Raw genomic sequence first — 25,926 nt, 5'->3', positions numbered from 1 at the left:
TATTATTACTATAAAATATAACACCCTTATTTTACCACATTTGAATTATTGTACTTTAGAATGGGGGAGATCTAGTAAGTATAATATGCAGAGACTGTTTAAATTGCAAAAGCGAGCTATTAAAATAGACTTGCCTTTACCGTATAGGGCGCCTTCTTTGGCAACATTTTCTACTAAGTCAATTCTATCTGTGTATGATATATATCTATTACAAAGTGCAGTAAGTTCTTATGTAATAGTGGTATTTTACCTGTATCATTACTTGGTTATCTTAAGCTAAACAAAGATAATCATAATCATGGCACACGAAATTGTAGAGATATTTACTTACCTAAGATTCGAACATCCTCCAACATTTTTTTTTTCAAGGCCCATTCTATCCATTATGATATGCAGAAGACGGTAAAAAGTTTTAGGAAAGCTTTCAAGCGTATTTTACTTGAAAGGTATTATGGAAGTTATCAATATTATTCTGAATTTATAAGAGATTAGCATGATAGGGGTGTTTTTGTGAAAATGTCATCTTCTGTATTGTTAATGTGCTGGTGTATGTTATGTCTGTGTATATGCATGTGTGTGTGCGAGTGTGTGTGCCGACGTTTTTGTCAATTATAGTTTATAGAAAGAAGAGACATATCGCTGTATTTACTTTTCCGACGTTAGTTTTAGATAAGGCCCATTGCCTTCTCACGTACCCCTTCATTGGTAATTTTGGTTGTTTATTTGCTTGTTTGTTTGTTTTGTCACATTGTCATGTTATACTTGTCATACCATTGTCACATTTTTTATGTATGCATGTTTTATTAAGTGAAAATAAATGAAATGATTTCATCCACATTCAGAAATAACAGTAACAATAAAAACACAGTTTAAAATGTTTGCAAAATACATTTGCAATTCGGTGAAAGACACAGGCTCATTGACATGAAATTTACTCTTAAGTTATTGAACAGAAATCAAATCACAGACATATTTTAACACTCAACGAGTGCAGCACCAAGCAGTAATTATACGATACGTTATACATGCTGAGTAAGTGAGGCCGGTTATGTTTATGTTGTATGATACTGAAGAGAGAAAGAAAATAGATATCAAACACTGTATTCTCTCCACAAATAAAAATTCGTTTCATTCATGGAAGTAATATAATACAGATATTCATTTTGCCATTTCCCCTGCCATTTTAGTGGGCTTCCAACCTGTTTTTGTTTTGTTTTGGGTTGTTTGTTTGTTTGTTTGTTTTTGTCTCAACCCGTTTTTCTACCGATTCTTTTTTTTTTTCCAGAGAGGACCACATTCTACAAGCGTTTTTTTTTTTTTTTTTTTTTTTTTTTTTTAGTGGGTTATTACATATCCGTTCAGGCTATTATCCCAATACCCCATTATCTTAAACAGTAATGGCTCTCTCTCCATCCATTGTTACGACCAGAATCACTGTGAAAATGATCGCATAAAAGAAACAATCAACTAATGTTCAGGCGGTTTATTAACAGTGATGTTGCGGGTACAGACTCGTAGTCGGTTTTCACATCAGTACAATAATGATCAATAAAACAATTATAAATCGGTAATGGAATCACTTATATGCATTACAGCTAAATCTTAAATCACAGTCCTTGAAGTGTCCAGATGCGATGTTCGATGCACAGATGAATGATCCGCAATGCACCGATGAATGATACCTCCGACGTAAATCCAGAGGCGCAGGTTGCAATAATCCTCGGTATTAATCAGCGGTAAAGATCCAGGATATGTACGTCCACGGCGAAATGTGCAGAATCCAACGTTATGACGACCACGTCCAGTCGATGCGTTGAATGATGATTCACTTTATACATTGTATTGTCCAGCTAGGAATCCAGCCCGTCAAAGCTTTGCCGTAGCAATGTCCGTTTACATTAAAATATGGAGTATATCTCCAACGTAGGCAAATTAATTCTCTGCAGGCAAAATGTCTCCCAGGCCTTATCTCCACAAACATAACAGGTTAGCAGGTAACACAGGACTGACTATAACAAGTCGCTTCAGAGCCAGAAGTGACGTAACTCTCAGAGCAGTGGTGTTGGGTACTCTGCCTACCTCAGAATTTCTCAGGCTTATATACTATCCATTCACCCCTTTCTACATTCTGTTAATTTTCTCCAACCTGGGGCTACACATGTGAATATTCTAGCAAGTCCAAGTTCCAGGAATCCTGGATGACTCACTGCCCAACTATGTGCATAACATCATTGCCAAAATTAACTACCAATCACATTGGGCTACAGGGACAGGGCCTCACTCAGCCAAATATGTAAGCACTTCCTAGAATTTTCTGGAATGGGTTAAATCATTCTAGATTGAGTGAGCTATAATGTATTTCCTGTACTGTAGCTACATTCTATACCACGTAGAAAATTCTCCACTGATCTGGTCAGCCTGTATGTACCATTGTACTATATCTATATCATATAGAATGTTCTCCATTAATCTGGTTACCCCGTGTACATACACATTAAAACAACCATGCATACAGCCTTGATACATGTACATAACTACTTGTGTGTACATTTGTGACACCATTCAAAGTATTATTTAAGCCATATTTCATTTCAAATTATCATTGAAAGTAATATTAAAGGATTTCTCAAATTTTGCCCTTCCAGTTACCTCTCAAATTCTTACTCACTGATCCCCAATTCATAAATTGATTATTTCATTTCAAATTGACAAAAAACCCTTTTAAACTTCCAAACTACATACCAACCCACATACACATTACACACATTTTATGTGCATTCATACAAACGAGCAAAACGAAAGCAAAAACCCAAGCACGCGCACACACACACACTCACTCAATATTAAAAGGGCATTGTTCCGGTATTTTTATATATATATATATATGTTGTTCTTTTAATTCTAAAAGACCCAGCGGTGCAAACAGAATCAAAATTTCATAACGATTTAGCCCGTAATTTCATGTTAAAAATTGAACTTTTTGGGTGAGAATTATGCTAATGAGCTGACGAACCTGGATGTCGTGACGTCACAGGTGCCACGCTATATCACTGATTACAAGCTCTCGCATACGCGTGCGTTAAATCGTACCGAGTAGCAGACGACGCTTAGGCCCAATTTAGCTAGCAGACGACACTTGTGTACTGTCCTATTCATGCAGCTGTCTCAAATTTCGCTGAACCAAATCGCACCAAAATTACAGGATATACTTCTAAGCATATTTCAAAATACTTTCATATATTTGAACGAAATCGAGAAGTATCAATATTGACGCCGACTTTCAAGTCGTCACTCAAAAAAACGCACTCTTCGTGGTAAACGCGACATGCACAATCTATAGAACTGAAGTTAGCCGACTGGTACTTTGCGAACGGGGAATTTAGTCGGGAACTAAACTAAAAAATGTCATGATTTTGGCGATTCGTGTGATTTACGGGCTATATGTTTCATTCGACTTAGTTCATATAATTTATAAATTGATTTTTTGCTCCCGATTACTTGAAAGATTTGTCTCATCATATTACATGGCTAACTTCAGTCTGTGCGTGCGCAGGCAGGTAGGGCCTATGCCGCGATCACTCTTGTTTTAAAGTCGTACAGAGCAGATTATCTTTAGCGACGACAGGAAAGTCGACAACTTCACTTACGCTTCCCGACTTGCGATTTGGTTCCAATTAGCGTGAGCAAGTGGACATGAGTCATAGAGTATTTCCTGTGATTTTGGTGCAATTTGGTTGAATGGATTTTGAGATATCTACATGGATATGGAAGTACGCTAGCACTATACCTACACCAGCACTTGGATCGCGAAGCGACGGCACTATGTGGTCAGGCACTTGAACCGAGGTATGGGTCCTACTAAAACTAAACTAGATGAGTAGATCTAGATCTAGTTCTTGGTGTTAATACGACTTAATACTTGCCAACTCTACCGCATTTGGCGGTAGACTACCGCTTTTGAAAGATTTCATTAGCATTCAAGCTAGCGCTGCTCGCATAGGCATCCTGGATTCTACCGCTTTCTCAAATGAAAATGTTGGCAAGTAGTATGCGACTACCATGAGATTTATCTCGACTAAAAAAACATTGAAAATCCATAAAGCAGATACCTTACCTGCAAAATTCAGCACAGAAACAACAGGGCCTGCAGCACAAGGGCCTAGATCTAACGGCAACGCTAGACCTTGGAGTCTGGACTTTCGTCTGGACTTTCTTCAAGTTCTGGCAACAGGGGTATGTATACTATAACGTTTACGCTGAGCCTATTAGTGCTGTGCACGTACAGCTGTCGACGGGGCGCGGCGGCGAGTGAGTGTAGGGGCCTACTCATCAAGACTTGAACTGCCACGTAACGTTAGAGTCTACTCGGTCCTTGACTGCTCACTAGTCCTACACACTGTAGTCCTAGTCTAGAGTATATGTGTACTGGGTGCCCGTTTTCTCCTAACTAGGCGTAAACCGTGATTGCCGTTCACTATAGTATCACTCAGTCCTCATCTTCGTTAGATAAGTTTGAACTGTCGAACCATTATCGCTCGTCATCAATGCATAGTATAGTTAGTGCAATGTTACTTACACACAGTTTTCTATGGGCAGCACGTTCGGACAATGATGCCAATTTCATTTTGCATATCTGGAATATTCCCCACAAATTTTATCTAAATAAAAAGCTTTTGAAGAGATTCCTTTTAAAAATCAATTAATATCGTTTAACATTTTTATTTCAGCTCCATATTGCAATTTTATTAAATAACAATTTTTGCATGTGTAGTTCGTTTTGCTAAAGTCGGAGGGTGGCACCTGTGACGTATGCCAAACTGTGTGGATCGTTCCTTGGCTTGCTCGTTTTCATTTTTTTCAAAAAATCATTACAGGCTTATCCTGGGTTTTAGAATCCTCTCTTTCCAGTTGTAGGCATCAAAAAAATGTAGATTAGAATTATCAGACAATTAGAAAATGTCAGTACAGTTTTCTTTTAACGCATGCACGCAGTCATAATCAGGGGCGGATCCAGCAATTCTTCAAAGGGGAGGCGCCTTTACAACATGAAAGGGGCGCGAGCCCCCGTTGTTTCCTTGTATTTCATTTGTTTTAACAAAAATAAAGAGGGGCGCCCCTCTGGATTGCCACTGATAATCACATTACATTCAGAGACATGAGCAAACTCGATTACTCGCACATGAATGCACAATACCGTACGTAGATGCCACTCGTGAAATACATTCTTATTGATCTCCAATATTGATTAAAGCGCACCCCAAACTGCACGTAATTTACTTAATTCACCACACTGCATAGCTTCGAACTCTCCTTCTTTGTTATTACTCTCCTTCCCCATTCGTTTCCAATTGTTTAAAATTCATGAAATTGATATACACAATTCAAGTTTCAATGGCAATTTGCCCATCTCTGTGCTAGATGAAATGTTCCTTTTGGTCTATTTGTTGTTGTTTTTTTTCCTGAGGCTTCTACTATTATCACTCATTTGCTGAAAATGGCAGACTCCTGCATTTTTTTTCTCTCTCTCTGCAGCTGGAAATGAAAGTGTATTGCTGATTTTGTATTTTATTTTACTGTATTTGTTGGAATACTTTAAACATAATTGTGGTAGTTATACATTGTGAGTTTATTATGTAGGCCTACATTTCCGTTCAAAATATACCGTATATGTGTCATTATGTATAATTTTCATAGAATAAAAATACAGAAATTAAATCATGCTGAAACTGAATTGATATACTATTTACCCCCCCCCCCCTTTAATTTCTTTACCGCATTTCAACTTTCTAGTATTTCTATGATTCCGAACAGAAACAACGAACCTGATCTTGAACAGTTCGTCGACAGAAGTCATACAATCGGTAAACTACCCCGAAAACTATGTTGATTATTACACAAGTCTCTGGAGAGTGACAGCGCCTCGTGATCATATCCTGCTCGTCCAATTTACCGCGTTTTCTCTCGAAATTAAGTAAGTGCTTTACATCAGTTTCGTTGTCTCCTTGTTTAGTTTCCTCCAAAATGTTTGAATGTATGAAGAAGAGTATATTATGAGTGTTTATAGCATATATTACACAGTAGGCCAGGAAGGGGAATGAATGCGAGTCATGAAGTCTTTAGTATTCATGATAAAAGAGATGACCTCTTTAAAAACAAAATGCTCAACATACCATGCACTATGAGCATATTGCTCCCGGGGTGTACAAAACAAGAAAAAGAGATGTTCCATTCACGAAAGCAACAAATGGCGGCGCAAATATTTTCTGCTCATTATTTTATATGTTCTGTTGTTGTTCTTCTTCTTCTTCTTCTTCTTCTTCTTCTTCTTCTTCTTCTTGTTTTCATGGGGGGGGGGCTTGCCTACTTGCTTGGTTATCCTATTTGCGAAACTTGTTTCAAGTTCATGAAATAATGCGAATGTCATCGATCAAGAAAAAAATGAAAGCACGATGGTACTTGGCCTACACAAGCACACATTCTACACTATAATTTCGTGATACAATTTCCTGTGGGTGGTTATAGTACGTTATTCCGAAGATTCGTTTATCCCGAAGGTTCGTTATTGCCAAGGTATGTTATTCCGAAAATGAAATAAGGCTTGTTATTCCGACGACTCGTTAATTCGAAAAAAAAAAAAAAACGGGGGGGGGGTTCGTTATTTAGAGGTTCGTTGATTCGGAAGTGAAGTATGGTTTGTGACTACCGGAATGAAGTAAACTTCATTTAATGAAAAAATATGGTATTGAAGTTAATTAAGAAATAAAATGGTAGAATATCGTAAAATAAGAAAAAATAATGAAAACACGAACACCTCCATACCTACACACTGAGACATATATAATTATAAGCACACACAGACATACACGATATATATACTTACTAACAAACAGGAAAACAAACCTTATTAAAGTTGTGTTAGTGATGAAAAAAAAGAAAATATATATATATATATATATTATATTAGCCCCCTCCCGGCCTGTACATTATCACGATGTGGCATTCCTCGCCACATCAATACTCCGTTTTCGGAAAACAAACGTTATTTCATTCTTCGGATATACGAACCTTCGGAATAACGAACACCACCAATTTTGGTTCAGGGTGTATTTGTTTGCATTTCCACAGATTTTCGTATGATCTAATGCAGATATAAGGCTACATGTGTACGTACCCATCAGGTTCCTTGTGATTTTTTTTTCCTGCAGAAATTATCTTTTTTTTTCCCAGCAGTCAAGGGACAACTGTGAACTTCACTGCATACCTTATACAATGCAATTCAAATCAATTCAGTTCTATTCTCTTTCATACTTCCATCAAATCAGGTTACAGCCAAAATAATATGAGCACAAATTATTTTACTTAGTCAAAAGTAAACACAGAAAATGAAACACACATACACATAATAATTCTGACGAATTATACTGCATGCTTAATATCGAAATCTATGTTTCGGGTCGTACAAATATTAGAGAAGCATGACCGGACAAAACGTAACAGCAAGCTTGCTTGGCTGTAAGCCCCAAATAATCAGTGGTTGTGAATAAATAAAAAATAAAACGGAGAGCGGACACTAACGGATAAGAAAATTTAGACTAGATGAAAACAGTTAATGATGATACCAAGGAGTGGATAATATATGATATAAAGAATGTATAAACTAAGGGCGAATTGGGCTTTGACCTACAGAAGTCTTAGTTTGCTTCAAGAATAAAACGTATTATGTACTTTGGCATGCATGAGACAACACAGATGGAACTTGTCAAACTCAGAAGAAGAATATACAGAAATTTGGCAATTTGAGCAATTCAAGAACCAGCTATAAAAATATAAATCCTGCAGTTAGAATGCACAATTACTTATGAAGAACAACGGACTTGAATGAAAGAAAATTTTGTTTCTAGTAATCTAATATCTTACGATAAACATTCAAATTCAAATTTATTTCCATTTCCATCAAATAAACTGAGAAAATCATATACAATTTATAAGCAAAACATATTTTAATAACTGCAAAAAAAGGCATAATTGAAAAATTTTTATGATGAAGTATAAATCATAATCAACAATATATTGTACTCATTTTTGAATTTTTTATCGTTATATTTACTTTGTGAAGAAAAAACAAACAAAATCAAATCAAATCAAATATAGCATGAAATCGTAGTAATGTGGTTTCCTTGAGTTGCATGAATTGAGTAAATAAAGCGAAGGTGTGCGTTCCTTGTTTCCATATCATGTAATCGACATCTGCAGTTACGATTTTGTGGTAATTGGATCTGGTCATGACCCTGGGAACAGCTCAAGCGTTCTAGCCAGACTCTCGGGCCATGAACTCCCGCCTGACATCCGCTCACCTACCAGGTTTCTCTGGATTCGCTTCACCACCGACTATTCGATCGTCTTTACTGGTTTCTCTTTAAATCTCACATCACAGCTTCTTGAAGGTAAGCAGAAAAACAAAAACAAGATGAACTTTCGTTCGAAAGCTTCTTCCTTTTCTTCTCTTTCTTCTTCTTCTTCTCCTCCTGGTTCATCTTGGTTCCTTCAAATTTTTGAAGATTCTTGAGAGGGAGTAGAAAAACAAAAACATCATGATTTTTTTTTTTCAAAACTTCTTTCTTTTCTTCTTCTTCTTCCTCTTCTGCTCCTGTTTTAGCTTGGTTCATTCAAAATGCTGAAGATTCTTGCAAACTATGTGATTCTTTGAATTTCACATCACAAATTCCTAAAGGTGAGCAAAAATCACACTTTTAATCTAACGGCAGCCTGAGCTATGAAGGGAACACAAATAAAATGACTTGTGTACTGAGGGAATTTTGACTAAATATTGATTGAGTAAACACGTTTTCAAGTTCCACTCATTGTTACTTATGGAATTTAGAGGCTTCATTCGTGTATGTATGTGTGTGTGTGTGTGTGTGACTGACTGCCTGTCTGTCCCTTTTGTTTTTGAGTGAGTGTACTGTCGTTGTTCTCTCCACTTTTCGGGACCTAATTTCAGGTTAAAAGAAAAAAGACGATACTTTGCTTCGGAGAGATTGACTGTTTGTTTCTTTTTATGTAGTAGATCACAGCTTTAAACAAGAACAAGAACGAAAAATGCCAAGGTAGAAAGTGTTATCATTATTTAGACCTATTTAGATCAATGTTTCGCTCTTGAGTGATTGTTTCATATACTCGTACCTATTTTCAAATCAGATTCGTCCACGGCGCTGGCTTCGACGACCCCCGAAAATGCAAATTCGCCAACAGCGCAAGAGTCGTTTGCCACCGAGGCAGCAGTAGCCACATCAAATCTATTGAGCGTGAAATATTCGACAATGTTAGAGTCGACCCCGTCGACATCGCGGTTTGAAATAACCGACGACTCTTTGGCAACCGATCTCACGACAACCAGTGGTGAATTTTATCAAGACGTAACGAAGACAGAGCCATCTTCGACTTTGGATCAGATCACCACTGAAGACACCTCCACAACCGATTCATCTCCCTCTTCGACTCATTCGACGCCGGGGACAGGATCCTCTGGAGATTCTTCGACATCGTATTCCACTACACAGCCATCGACCAGGGCGATGAGGTTGACCTCTGATTCGATGACGACGGAACAGCACTCTGCAAGTTTAGAATCACTGGTCACGGCATACCGGACAGTAGAATTCACAACTACGAGTGAAACCGTTGACCCATCATCGTCCATTGGACCTCGGTCCAGTTTGCAATCAGCTACCATGACCACAGGTCGCCCGTCAACAAATTCTGAAACACCAGAAACATTTACCATAACGACTGAGTTATCCTCTCCGTCCTATCATCAAACTTTTCGTGTTAGCCCTCTGGCATCAGATTTATCAAGCACAAAAGAGGCGACAACTACCAACGTCGGACAAACACTCCGACATGAAACTTCTGAAATAGCGACGACGCGCGATGCTACAACTGTCAGTGATTCCATCGCGCATGTGTCCACTTTCACAGCGGATTCGGCCGACGGAACTAACGATGAAGTAACCTCTGACAGCTCACCAACATTACCAGAACTATTTGCAACAACGACCGGGTCGTCCTCTCCATCCGACTCAATGACGGTTCCTGTTAGCCATTTGTCATCAGATTTATCGAGCGCTGAACAGGCGACAACTACCGACGTCGGACAAACACTCCGACGTGAAACATTTGAAGTCTCGACAACGCGCAGTGCTGCGAGGACCAGTGATTCCACCGCGCGTGTGTCCACTTCCACGCCGGATACAACCGACAGAACTGACGAAGTAACCTTTGACAGCATCGTGACGTCGGTCTCTACGTCCACGCCACCAAGCAGCAGAGCGAATGTCTACAGAGTGCAGCATTTCCGTCGCTCTGTGCCCGCCGAGTTTAGCATCACAGTCTTTTCGGATACTTCGTCGGCAGTGGAGTGCGGATGGCGATGCCTGTCAGCCGCCGACTGCGACTCCTTCGCGTTCATGGAGACGACCCTAACGTGTCGACTCAGCAGGCACGCCGATGTGAAGGGAGTCCTCTACGCTGACTTCAGCTCAAACTTTTACATTCAAGCTGGTGTTTACTCTTGACTCTAGAGCGGATAAAATTAGATGTGGAACCAATAACATTTTCGTCCTTAATTATCTAGTTGTTCTGGTTGCTCTTGTACAGCACAACAGCAATGATGCATACTCTTGCGTAGGAGTACCGTTTCTTTTCGCATCCATTCATAAGGTGAAACAAGTGCAGAGAAAGTAGCCTAAACAGCAATTGCAACACACTCGTATATGCGCATACGTAAACAATCACGCAAGCACAGACGCATAGAGGTACAGATGCACTTTTTAATGGTAATTTTTATTCGAGAAGACCACAAAAGTCTTCAAATATGTATTCAACAGTGTTGCTCTTATCATACAAAATTCACCTTGATCAACTTGATCAAATAAAAAAAAAAATCTGCGTAATCGCACAACCTTTTTTGTTATATACAGTATATATATATGTATATATATATATATATATATATATATATATATCTTGATCAACTTCATCAAGCCAATCCATATCTGCTTCATTACACAAACATTTGTGCAACTGAATCACACGCACACGTACAACACACACACACACACACGCACATGCACACGGACACATCTGATGGCTTTGAAATGCAGATGTCTGTTAGGGTAATATTGTCATTAAAATAATGTGAAGACTGGAGATAGAGATCAGTTACCCACGACAAGATAGACTTCCCTCTTGTGAAAGTTCTATTTATTTTTTTTTTTTACTATTTTTTTTTTACTATGACGTCAGACCAGACTGATGGTCTGATGAAGACAAAGTGTCAGGATATGAGGATATTTTTTTTTTTTTTACGTTTTCAATTGGGGAGTCTGGAGGTTCAGCATTCGTATTTTGTAATCATCCCGTCTTGGGCAAAATGGGATGAGATAATTGCAAATCATAAGTTTCAAATCGACTTATTTTTCGACGCTGTTTGATTTATTTGAAAGAAATTACAGCACTATTTCAAAATTGTTCTTCCTTAATTCGTCTTTGTCTTTTTAGGGGTGCGGCATATTAAAGATAAAAAAACAAAATATACTGTAGACTATTCGAGTTGAGAAGGTATCGTTTAGTTTTTAGCATGCTCAACCAAGATATTTTCTTGTTGTTGTTGATAGAATTTCTAGGAAATCATTCAACATTTCCACAATGACAGACATTATGTGAAGGCGAAATTAAAGTTTGCATTGAGCAGGTCATATGCTCTGCTTTGGAGTCCATGTTATTTGAAAGATTTCGATTTATAAAATTCACTTATCGAATGATGTCAAATTTGAAATGAGAATTAAATTACAAGAAGAAATGGAAAGCACATTGTATGTGATTTTGCTGGAGTTTCTAAATTAATGGGATTCCTTTTTAGGCTAGGGAATTTTAACGACAACCAAGCCCTATTATTGCTGACTTTAAGGACTTTGAATAAAATTCGCTTTCACAAGTCTATTGTGTCACAACTTTCACAGCTCCATAATTTTCATCATGATTTTCATTATTTTCATTTAAGCAATTACTGTCAAAATTTTCTCGATACGATGCTTGTCAGATGATTTATACCATGCGTCATGAATAAAATATGAGGCTAAGTGACTCATTTTCGAGCATAATAGACGTTATTTTTTATTGATATGTCACAAAATGACATAAAGAGTGGCATGAGTATGCCAGACATGACAGTCTCCATTCCCATTAATTCCCATTAATTTGATTTCACAGTTCATATGGAATACGAGACTTCTCAAAGATTGATTACATGTGACTTGTGTCTTTATTAAAACGTAATGCATAGCTCAGTGACATATCGCTATTTATCCTTAAGTCCTGTGCTTCACTTTTTTTTTCATTCAGAATAATTATGTTATCAGCACATTTTCACTCAAACTACATTGCTGATTCTGGGAAGAGAAATATTCATGCTTCATCACTCCCCCCCCCCCCCCCCCCACAAACAAACAAAATTGTTTAACTTCGGTTATCGTTTCCCACAGAAGGACCTTGGACCTTTCTTCTTCCTTTTTAAGTGACAGGCATATCTTCGTTTGACAAGAATCATGCATTGGTGGAAAACATAAACATGATCATACTTGGAAACATGGGCAGGAAATGAAGTGAAGTGAAGTGGGAAGGGGTATCTCCTCCCACATGAAGAGCTCTTGCATTTCTATGATTGAATTAACACGTTCTGGTGCACTCTTTCGGTGGAATGTTGTCATACAATCACGAAGCATAAAAGTATGCAACGCTTGCTAACAATTTGCCATATAAATTTCAGCAGTCTACATGTATTTTCATTTTTGGGTGCACATCCCCGCAGTTATCATGTGTAATTTTTTTTTTTTTTTTTGGAGGGGGTGGTACAAAATGATTTGTTTACCCCCATCCCCCCGCCGACACGCACACCACCCCCCCCCCCAACACACACACACACACACACACACACACACACACACACACACACACACACACACACATTTTCATTGGGGACTGCATGGAAGCGACTTCCTCTGATGAGGGAAGTGAGACGAACCATGGATCCTTCCTGCTCCGATCGACGCCCTTGTATGTACCAGGGAGGTGATGTCACCTCCCTGATTGTACATAAAGGTTTAAATGGATCCTAGGGTGAGTGGTTTAAAAAACAAGTTCACCTTCTTAGACATGTGGGTTGAGTGAATCCAGCAATATTAGTAGAACACATCGGTGAAAGTTTGAGGAAAATCGGACAATCCGTTCAAAAGTTATGAATTCTTGAAGTTTCTGCTCAGTCACGGCTGGACGAGAAGACTACTATAACTTGTGATGTCACATGAGCACAACGACTCAAAGAAAGAATAAAGAAAAATCAACATATTTTCACTTTTCTCGCATAACAAAAGAATACTCGTCTTCTCTCTTACAGAAGGCAGGGGGAATAATATTATCCTTCACATATGTCAGTAACAAGTCAAAGAAATGTGCACTTTATTCTAAAAATAAAGTTTTGTGAAATTCACTTTTTATTTTCCTTATATCGTTGTACGCATGTGACATCATGCAATATAGTAGTCTTCTCATCCAGCAGTGACTGCGCAGATACTTTAAAAATTCATAACTTTTGAACGGATTGTCCGATTTTCCCCAAATTTCACTGATGTGTTCTACTAATATTGTTGCATTCACTCAATCCACATGTATATGAAGGTGAACTTGTCCTTTAAGCATGCTTTCGTCTGTAATGATAGGCATGCCACTCCTTGTGTCGTGCCATTTTCGAAATATGATCCTATTTCCGCTCATAAAACCAAGGTCACTGTTCCCGAGGAGAAACTCTAAAGAGGGAGGGGGAATTGATGGGTATCGCAGCTGTAGTTACATTCGTAAGGGGGTTGATATAACTCCAGAAATTGGTGGAAGAAGAACTGGGCATGTTTTGGAGAATGTTATACAGTCCGAAGATGCAACCCTGAAATATCCTTTATCTTCTTCTTCTTCTTCTTCTTCTTCTTCTTCCTCTTCTTCTTCATTTTCTCCTCCTCCTCCTCCTCTTCTTCCTTTTTGGTGCTAGATGACTCATTAAATCAATATGAACATAAGCGTACTGTCACGTGTCAACAAATAACCAATCGAATCAGCGATAGGTACCAATTAAGCTAGCGTCAGATGATTACGCAAACCCAACTACTCGTACCTCAACATCCCCTCTCATTATTGATTCGTATCACGCTTCATGGGTTGTTCTCATTGTTAAATGGAACACGAAAAGAAGGCCGAATAGTATATAAATATACTTGGCCTTGAGAGTTTCTTGTTAAAACTATGGGCAGAGGTGACTCCAAAGTAGTACTATTCACTGAGGGGCGCAGCCCCTCAGTGAATAGTGCTAGTTTGGAGTCACCGAGGCCCATAGTTTTAACAAGAAACTCGAAACTAGGCAAAGTATATTTGTTTTATATTTTGGATCAAAAATTTGAATAAAAAGTGAAAATCATTATATAGGCTTAGCCGCACTGCGGCGGCAGCGCAGCGCCTGCAATACGCAACAGTGCGAGAGACCGGAAATTGAAAAACGTAGTAGCCGTGGCACCGCCAGAGTTGCCCGTCGCGTGTATCCAAGCGCTCGTATGGCCGCTGCAAACCTGGGGACCGTTTCATGAAACTTTTTGTCAGTGATTTACACTGACAACTGTTAAAAGCTACTGAAATCCTTGCGTCTGATTGGCTGATAGCAAATTTGTCGGTGAAAACCTCCGACGAACTCGTTGATGAAACGCCCCCCTGAACACAATTCGGGACCGGACGTGGACGGGTACACTTGATTGTAAAGAAGGGTGATTGTGACATCATTTTGCAAATAGTATACTATTTGCAAAATGTCGTCATAAAAGTGACGTCATTTTGCAAATAGTACTTCATGGAGTGTCAAACAAACCAACACTCTAAAATAGTTCAAAATACCTATAATCACGTGAAGCTCTTTTAACCAATCAATGGAAGACAAATTTTTGATCCAAAATATAAAAAGGAATATCCTCCTCTTGAGGATACTTGATACTTTTTTTTGTACTTTAATCCAGGGTTTGGGGTTGAACAGAATGTACAAAATTTATTTGAAGACAGCTTTTTTTTTCTTTAAGGGCAGGTGAGGATTCGATTATATCCAGTTAAATAATGGAATGGTAATAATGAAGATAATAATAATAGAAATAATAATAATAATAATAATAATAATAATAATAATAATAATAATAATAATAATAATAATAATAACATAATAACGATGATAATGGTGGCTGCTTGTATTGCGCACAGGTCTACTTTCAGACGCTCTTGGTGCTTTGATACAGGCAAAACTACATATGCCAGCATACACAGTGGAACAATTCACACCAATTAGAAATACAAGCAGTCATGAATGAATAGAGGTTATAATAAATAAGCAAAATAAGTTTTGATTTAGATCTATCTGCTGCGGAAATTCGGCGAAGAGTCTTGGGTAGATTACAACAAAATTTTTGACACGTAACTGAAAATACTCGATCATCCCACGAGTATTTGGCTTACCCCCCCCCCCCTTTATTACATGTTATTCACTTGGATCTGCCAAAGGACGAAGATTTCGGGTTGATTTGTAAATTTGTGATAGATTTACTGATGTAATCACGGGAAAGCGAATGCATAGAATGAAGCTGAATACGATTCTGTGGGCTCTTCCATTGAACTAGGGAATTAATGTTCAAATCTTTAATCTCAAGTGATATATATATATATATGTTTCAGTTTCAGTAAGTTTTATTTCTCCACTTGTACATAACAGAAGATAAGTATAACAATGTCGAACATATGAAGAGTTTGTTTGCAAAAACCGATAAGTCCATTTCTGAAGATTTTTCAGTACGGTTTCTGTCATAAAGTACAAAACAATACCTTTTAAATGATATATTGGTCACTACATATAAATGCACATATTTGAAGTTATGGTCAAAAGAAGGAAAAAAATTCTTATTATTCTCTTTATTTTTCTTGACCTTTAATCGCAAATATCTCCATTTGGCAAATATGGACTTATCGGTTTTTGCAAACAAACTCTTCATATTATTCACAAGTCATGAAAATATAAACAAAATGTCGCATTACAAATATATAATCATGTGTGTGTGTAAGCGCAGGTTTCCCAAGACAAGAACTTTAACTGCAGCTCTTAGAGGAAGAAGCAAGGCCTTACATAACATAATAAGCATTGACATGCAATGTACAATTTGATTATTTGTTCATAGCTCTAATAGTTCCAGACCAAAATTGACACACTCATCAGAGCCTGCTTTCGAACATAATCATGATGATTTCCCATCAATTGCCAAGCCTTCAAACACAACTGAAAACACACATGCACACACACACACACAGATACGTACACACATATACGCGCATACGTATAAAACATTTAAAATACAATTACCTATATGAGTCTGTATTATGGACGATTAAGAACATGCAATTCGATTACAACCATAAAATACATCAAGTGGACGATCGCATCGCTCGATCGATATGACCTTCATGACGTACGAGCGACAATATCGATAACCGTTTGATGACACATTTTCCACACGTGACGCCATAAAGATGAATAGCACATCATCTAAATAGAGCAATTATTCACGAGAACACTATGTGTTGAAAATTTTGTTGGAGACTCGTTTGTCTCAGTTAGTGTTATCAATTACCACCCCCTCTTTTTTCTCTTTTGTTTTGTTTTGGTTGGCTATTGATGAATCTAGGTGTTTGATATGTATTCCAAAATAATCATAAAATACTAAAGAAAAAGAGAACTTATTAAAGTCAGTCAGACAGTCATAATTCATCTATTCCCATTATTAATTCCCTGCTCTTGGGAATGGTTACAACTCAAACATGCCGACATGACTCGTGGACGAACTTTCAATGAAGAAATGTGCTGGCGCCGTCACTACGATGCTCGGGCTGCAGCTCCCGCCACGCTTGTGCGGAGAATCAACTTCTCTGCGTATTCCAGTGTACCTCTTTGACTAGACTATCTATTGGTGTACATACCATGAATAAGAATTGAAGCGTGACCGACACAACATCATATGAACTATACACGGGTATAAAGTCGATACATTACTACCCGCTTCCTGTCTGGCATAGTACATTCAACTCCCCTCAATATGCTGAGTATTGATGATTTAGGGGAGGGGCGTTACATTATTTGAGTGGTGTTCATAGACGCATGAACTAATGGGTGTCTCCTTTCAGAACAAAAATAAGAAGGTGAAAAGGTTATTACTGAAAAACGCTGGGAACAAAGTGTCTGAACAAGTACATGTATTCATGAAATTGATTGATAATATATTTCTATCGTTATGTATTATTTCATTTCATTCCATTTCACTACACCTCATTTAATTCCATTTCGTTTAGTTCATCTCCAACAAAAATGCAATTACACTAAAGCATTTGAATACGTACAATGACTCAAATCCAGTGTAACAGTGTAATCAAGGAAATACTGTTTACTGGAATAAGATGAATGATAAGATTTATGACAAATACAGAATCAAAGGGATTTCTTCTGCCTATAATACTGTATGATTCGGCAAAATATTGTGTAGGTTGTTTTTTTAAAGATATTTACTTAAAAGCATAAAGTTGATATTTTGAGGATTGAGAGGGAAATTATTGGCACTTATGCATCATACAGTCAGTCTTATGTATTCAATATTTAATGTATCTTATTAATATATCAGAAACCTTTGACCTTAAACGGTACTTTGGTCATGTCGTCCACAAAGTCGCTTACGGACAGACTTAAGGTATACCTATGTGACTGCATTCAACACACACACACACACACACATACACACACACACAATGAATGAACGAGGCGAGGTGATGAGGGATATTGTGTCATAGTAGGTAACAATATCTTTGTAGGCCATACTGATTAAAACCTTTAAAAAAAAATCACAACTCTCTTATACAATGGCATACTTACCGTTACAGTAACCTACTCTGAATAATGATTCAAACAATGACCAAAGTCAATATTATGATAAAAAGACCCAAGTCCATCAGACAAAAGGACCCTTCCACAGGTATTATGAACATTATTGTCTTGTATTTACAATGTTGCCTTATCATCCAAAGTTAACTAGAAAATGAAAAATTAAAAAAAACATATAAAGTTTTCTGTCTCTTCAACTTAATGTTGTTGTTGTTTTATAGAAAGAAAGAAGAGAGAGAAAAATGGGGCCCTATACAAATAATTTGCCCCAAAATTATTATGGTCGACAAGAACTTCAACTTAATTGAAATGGCCTGATATAAACTTGGGTCATTTTTATTTTCATATTCTCGATTCTCAATGACACCTCACATACCTGATATTTCATTTCTTTCATTTGTGTTGCTGTTGTCGTTGTTTTCTACGTCATTATAAATGATATGAATATGGACATATCGTGGTCTTATATAACCAGGGCTGACGTCTTTCAGTGAAATTTCAGCCAAGAGGGCGCTAGCATGATCACTATCCACGCATGACACCTGACTCAAACGGAACGGCCGGGTAGATATTACACCTTGCCCAAGGATGCACATGAAGAGCAGAATTAAATCCAGCTTCTCACGTAATACTCAGCCGCCATACCACATTGATTCCTCCGTTATCCACATCATAGTCTGTTTATCTATTTTTTTTTTTTAACGGCAGAAATTATTTCTCATTGTCGGTCTCGTGATTTTATTATTCGTGATTTTATTATAAAAATCACGAGACCGACAATGAGAAATAATTTCTGCCGTAAAAAAAAAAATAAATAAATAAAAAATATTATACAACAATATTATTGTTGTAGTTTGTTTATTTGTTTGTTCCCTTTTGTTTGGTTATTAATTTATAAGTCAGTTCGAGCGCACATATACAATTTCACTGTCCCGCTGAATGACATCAGTGTTTTCATCAAACGGTCCGTACAATTGACAACTCTTTGGCGCATCCATCCATCCGAACGCTTGACAACTCGTGAGATGTATGCATGACATTCCGCACGCAACGTAGGAGTTGACCGGCGCTAACGTCTGAAGTAAGACATTCGGTGAAAGTCCCTTGTCAATGTATTGCCGTTTGAAAATACTGGATCTCACCAGAGGAGTAATTCCTATTGACACGGAATGATACGTATATGTAACCATTAAAACAATTTATATCATTCTAGATTTCATAAACAGATTTGTATTTTTTCCATGAAATTGATAAAATCACAGTTATCGTGGCACAAATGTAAATTACGAACGAAACTGAAAAATAGACTGGTAGACTTAACTTTTCTTTTTTTTTTTTATCTAGTTCTGTTAAAGATTGCCGTTGATCAGTAATGACATGAACCCATCTAGATATCTAGACATCTAGATATCAAAGAATGATTACATATACCAAGTAAGAAATATTCTCACATCCGCATCTGGGAATCTACACCCTACAAGCAATGCTTCTATGTAGATTCCTCATATTTCACATGTTTTATTGTCTTATAAGCTGTACTTGACAATTCATCCATGCTTTTGTATTGTGATGTTTATGTTTATGTTTTATGTATTTGTTGAAATGTGGAATGTGGAACAATAAAAAACAAAAAACAAACAAACAATGTTCGTTCTCAGAAAGTGTGATAAGAAAAATATATACAAAGGCCTTCATACACTCTTACATTAAATTTTGTCTATACAATGTAAAGAGAGGGAAATATAAATGAAAATGTAATTTCACTTTTCTATAATACTGTTGATGATGTCTCATATGGACTCGTGGTATCGATAATTGAATGAGAACTGGTCGCATATCTACTGTTAAAATGATCACCCTTTTAAAAAAATAAAACATACCTTGTGTGGTTGGGATAGGTTGTGTGGCAGGTTCCGTTGGTGGTGGTGGTGACGTTGTCGTGGTTGGGATAGGTTGTGTGGTAGGTGCTGCTGTTGTTTGCGACGTTGTTGTTAGCGGCATTGTTGTTGGTGTCGTTGTGGTTGGCAGTATCGTTGTGGTGGGCAGCTTTGTTGTAGTCTGCAGAGTTGTTGCAATGGGCGGTCTTATGGTGGTTGGCGATTCGGTTGTTGCTGCCGTCGTTGATGACGGGGCAGTGGTCGTTTCTGCCGATGTTGTGGTACCTGCTGTCGACGCTGTTGTGGTTTGTGGTTGTGTTGTTGGTTTAGTGGTAGTCACCTCTTCAGTAGTTGTTACAGTGGTAGTCGGCTTGAAAGTGGTTGCTATTCACAAGAGAGAACCATTTGATACATTGTAATTTATGTATACATCATGGTACATTATCTTCGCACAATTGCATCCCATTATCGCTTGCAGCAAACGCATTTAATGTGCAAAAGCAAAAAAAAAAATGTAATCACGTGGGTTGTTTTAATGCTGTGATACGATTCCCTTTTGTAATGAACTATAATTCTTAGAGCCGTAAATTTCCCAAATGAAGAAAGAAATAAACAACAACAAATTAGAAAAGATAAGATAAGAGTTAGATAATCATAATAGATACCAAAATAATAAAAATGGTGATAGTTTTGGTGGAGATGAGGATTGGGCTTTTAACTTTTTGCGAGATACCAATAAACCACTTATGAAATGATACAGAGCATACCATTCTAAGAGGAAATAAAAGTTTATTAGATGAAAATCGGTTTTTGAAATAGTTGAGACATCCAAAAACAAATTAAAACAAAGAGATTGTAAAAAAAAAAAAAGTTGGGTTACACCTTTAATAAACCACGCTGTATTTTGGATATCTCGGCCATTTCAAAACCAGTTTTCATCAAATGAACGTTGAATCCCTCTTTGAATGACAAACTCTTTCATATCTCTTGGTTTCTCATTATCTCACTCAAAAGAGTTAAAAACCTGAAGTTAGCTCTCAATCAAAACTATACGATCTCTCAAGAGGTTGAACATTTTGAAACACCTTCCTGATTTGAAGTATGTCTCTCTCTTTTTTTTTTTTACTTCTTTTTTTTTTTATGAGCCCACGTAACAGATGGAATGAAACTGCCTGCATTTTACTTGTTTCTCAACATACCGCTTAAAATACTTTCATAGTCTTCGCATCTCAGACGCTCAAGTTCTTGCACTCCAACATTTGCGTAGGCGACAGTGCTCGTGTAGCCGTACACAAGTATGGCAAACGGTGATCCTTGGTTCGACTGGCTGATTCGATAAGTGTAGGCCTGTAAGCCGGTTAAGGTGTACGAGCACATACCGTCGGTTCCGGTCGCAGAATATTGGGAAGAGGTTACACTAGAGACAATAGAACCGGCTGCCTGGCGGGCCACGGATACAGTGCTTATACCGGAACAGGCAGTGATGATGGTGTAATAGTGTGATAGAGTAAAGCCGTAGGTATTTGCACCGTTAATGCGGATGTAGGACGTCACGGTCGTGTACTGCTCTTCCGGCGGTACGACCACCATGGCAGTCGTCCCTTTCATGTACTGCACAACCTGAACGGGTTTATCGCTCGTGATTCGGAGAACGACATCGGAGGTGACATCCTGGGAATGTGTTTGACCTTGGTTCAGCGTTATCTGCACGCCCCCAACGTTGACCGCGGTACCGTCTCGACCGGCTGTGACCTGGACGTAATAACCGCTTGTTGGGATGTTGTAGAATGGCGGAACGTTGTGGATGCTCCCCCATCGATCGTACGACACCAACTGCTCCATGATGAAGTCGCACGACCCGCTGCTCTGCTCGGGACTGTAGGCGCATGTGCATCCGGTCGTTACCGCAACCGACCTGTTGGCGACCACTCTCGACCCGGTGAAATCATTCGAGTCTGTGGTGATAACCGCTTGGTACCAAGCGCGAATGGTTATGTCCAAGTCCTGTCCCGCAGGGTAGGCCACTCCGTTGTAGGTGAAGGCAGCAGTGGGGGTTAGACGGACAAAGGTGTCCTCACCAGTTGTTGCTATGACAACCTGACCGAGCCCGGGACCTGCCCTTACCACCAGAAAATATTCCTGACCGAGGTAAGCCGTGGGTATGTTGGACGTAGTTCCGTAGGTAGAGGCCGCCGTCTGCAAAAATGTGTGCCGATGAATATAATGTATATAAAGAATAACAATCTTTACCGTGCATTAGCAGTCGATCGCCATTAGATAGATAAATGAATACATGAATAATGTTATCATGGATGCAGTCATGTCTAGCAGTCAGAAGACCAGTGAAAACTGAACAGCATATTAAAAGGTGATAACAACAAACAGTAATTTAGAAAGAGAGAGTGATGCACCTAAACACACGAACACAGCAAAATCCGATCACACGAATTCATGTTCGAACAAACTGAAACACATTGCTTCACCTAACACAAAGGCACACAATGATCAAGTTCGCCATGAGACAGGCAAGACGGGAAGCGATACACAAAATACAGTAAAAAAGAATGCAAGAAACACAAATATGCGCAGCAGAGTATATCATTAGTTGAGCAATATAGATATCCTATCACTGCTATCATTATTATCATTATCATTATTCCTGTTATTTTTTTATCAAGGTCATTGTTATTATCATTATCATCATCATCATTATCAAAACAAATCTTTCTACAAATTGCAAATTGACAAAGCATTGTCTTCGGCATAATTATTACGGAAATACTAATCGACTTATTGAATATTGAGCACCGTTAATGGTTAATGTGATGAATATGGTATCAGCATTTGTCTCCGTTGCACGTCTGAATCTTCAAAATGGTCCTCTCCCTGTGTATTACAATAGGGGAAGCAATCAATGCTTCTTAACGTTTCGTGACTAGCTTCGAACTAATTATCCTAATTGCTACTATTATGATAGTGCAAGAAATCCGTCCTACTTCTCGTTTTGCTGGCTTACTTTAAGAGTCGTTCATTAAATGCCCATGAATAAAAATCAATTAGTCCCTTTAGTCCTTTTTTTTTTTTTACTAAAGTCGACCTTCATTTGAGATTCTAGTACTGCTTTGCTTAGAAGGTTATCCAACCCATATTGAGGTCGTAGCTTGAGATATGGAGGATAACCATAGGCTGATGATTTTAAACTTAGAAAATGTACAGCTACTAAGTGCGTGAACAAACAACGGGTTTAGGCGAATGTGGCATACCTCGTTGGCTATATATCTTTATCAAAATCTGGTTGTATAAACCCTTTGCCTCTACTTTAAAGAGTTTCAGTTTACAGGGACGTGTGGAATAAAGTCCGTTTTCTGCGTAATACTCACATTGACTCCGAACGAGTACGATCGCAACTGGTCAGCCGCGTTCATCGCTATGGTCCCGCCAATCAAACCCGTGGAGCGAGACACAATGTTGTCCGACGGCAGCGCCAGACGGTAAACCTGGGGGTATCTGTAGACGAGTAGCGTCATCGTGACGGAGCCCGCGGGTCTGGTGGCGTAGCAGATCGTCGACGAAGACGCCGATGTCTGGATGAAGAGCCCGAAGTCGCCCATGTAGTATGCGGGCTCGGCGGAGGGAAAGAAGCTCGCTATGAGATCGGTGGCGAAGAGCGTTGAACCAGAGTCTTCGCCGACTATACACAATAAATGGGAGCTTTAATCATTTTTTCTACACCATACCATTTTCTGGTTACCAAAAAAGAGAATTTGGTTTCTGTTTTTCACTGATATGATTTATCACGACGACTCAAAGCAATGTATTTCGTACATCTTGTCAAAGATAACATTTTCTTTTATCCTCATCAATACCATTTCCTCGTCACCGCTTAATACGGGAATTTACATTGTGAACCAATAATAATATTGTGCTAGCCATAACATACCATACCAGTCACTATACATGTACCATCGTTAACAGCATATCAATATCGCTGAATACTTTCCTGATGACCAGAAAGTTACTTTCACATACTTCCTACCCTCCATACGGCATTTGTGCATAAGAATTTTAATTATTACCATATGTAATATATACATATATATATATATATATATATATATATATATATTCTCTTTGTTGTGTGTATGTGCGCGCGTGTGGGCACTTCGGTGCGTGCAGGGTGTGTGTGTGCGTGTGAGTGATATTTACTTTTTTCTGGTGACCTATCCCCACAAGCACCTGCTTTTATGTAGGTTCCACCGCACATATATCATCTGAATTATCCAATATGAATGTGTCTAGACTTATTTAAATAAGTTCTGTATCATGAAATACACTTGTATTATTTAAAGTCTGCATACACTGGATTTCCAAATATTATTTGTTAGTATTCATTGATCTCTGGATGTATATGTTACAAAAGTAATTTCGTTTTGTTTCATTTCATTTTATTTGTTTCCATATCCAGGCCAATACATTTAGGAACTTAATGAAATGAAATACGAATGTGTCGTATACTGTAGACTTATTTAAATTAATTTTGTATCATGAAACATTATCTAAAGTCTGCAAACACTGGCTTTGCAAATGTATTTATTTATTTTATTTATTTATTCAGTCTTCTTTAAAAACAGGGTAGTCTTTTCAGAGCCAAAAGGCCTGCTTTTAAAAAGAGCCCTGTTAACATAAATATAACAATTACACATCGAAAACATATTTGCATAAGTGTAAACAAAAAAAAATAATTACATCAAAACCAAAATATACCAAGTCAAAACACAATAACAACTAAACAGGAAAACAAACAAACGAGACAGAAACCATTAAACTAAGCTCATAACAGAACAATATGCTACATTGACAAGACAGGGTAACCAACCTGCCACATAACAGTTGTGGCTACAGTTAGTGCGCAAAACTGTAAGAATGAATGAACCAGAATTTGCGTCAAATCTGCACTTATAAGTTGATTGATTGTATTTGGGTCTTAAAAGAGATGAGTGTTGTTGCCGTTCGAATGTGGGTTGGGAGTTTGTTATAAATACTGGGTGCTATGAAAGAAAAGGATCGCTTTTTAAATTCAGTGTTGGGCTTTGGAATGAACAGTGGATTTAGAGTAGAATGACGGGTGACATAATATATAGGACGTTTTGTGGCAAGATCATTCAGGTAATACGGTGCTAAGTCATTAAGTATCTTGAAAACAGAAATACAATACTGATAGTTGATACTACTGTCGACACTTTGCCACCCAAGTCTATTCAAAAGAGTTTCTTTGGTAGTTGAGTAGTCCGCATTTAAAACCAGGCTTGCATATCTGTTCTGGGTTCGTTGCAATTTGACAAGGTCTGTTTTGTTACACTTCCCCCAAACCAAATAATTGTTAGTATTCATTGATCACTGGATGTATGTGTTACAAACGTAACTTGTGTTGGAAACCTAATAAAGTGAAATGAAATGATATATAATGTGTATATATATATATATATATATATATATATATATATGTATATATATATATATATATATAAAACCAGATAGGTAGACAGATAGATAGATAGATAGATTATATTCCACATACTAAGAATCTTGCTAAAGGATTGGTCAAGAGCTGATCACGTGATAAAGCGTAGTTTTGCCCATCACATCACCTGAGAAGAAAAGTTCGTTACACTCAATAGTGATAGTCATTTTTCTTTTGCTGATCTCTTCAGTCCATACAGTCCTAACGCGAGATGAATACTCCCGAAAATTGAAGTGCGTTGCACTGTGGACTATCACTTAGTGATAGTCCACAGTGCAACGCACTTTTATTTCGGTGCTGCGGTGCGCGGAGAAAATTCGTTGTTTTGTCAGCTACGCGCATGCGTCGAAAGTTGACTCGTAATGTTACCGCTACCATAGATGTTGAATATAAAGCAAATAATCAACTTTCAGTTTCAGGCAATGAGACGAACTATCACTTCCTCGGCGATATGAATGTGTACGCTATCTTTC

This window comes from Diadema setosum, chromosome 22 (assembly GCF_964275005.1).
Source record: "Diadema setosum chromosome 22, eeDiaSeto1, whole genome shotgun sequence".
NCBI lineage: Eukaryota > Metazoa > Echinodermata > Echinoidea > Diadematoida > Diadematidae > Diadema > Diadema setosum.
This window is presented reverse-complemented; position numbering follows the sequence as displayed.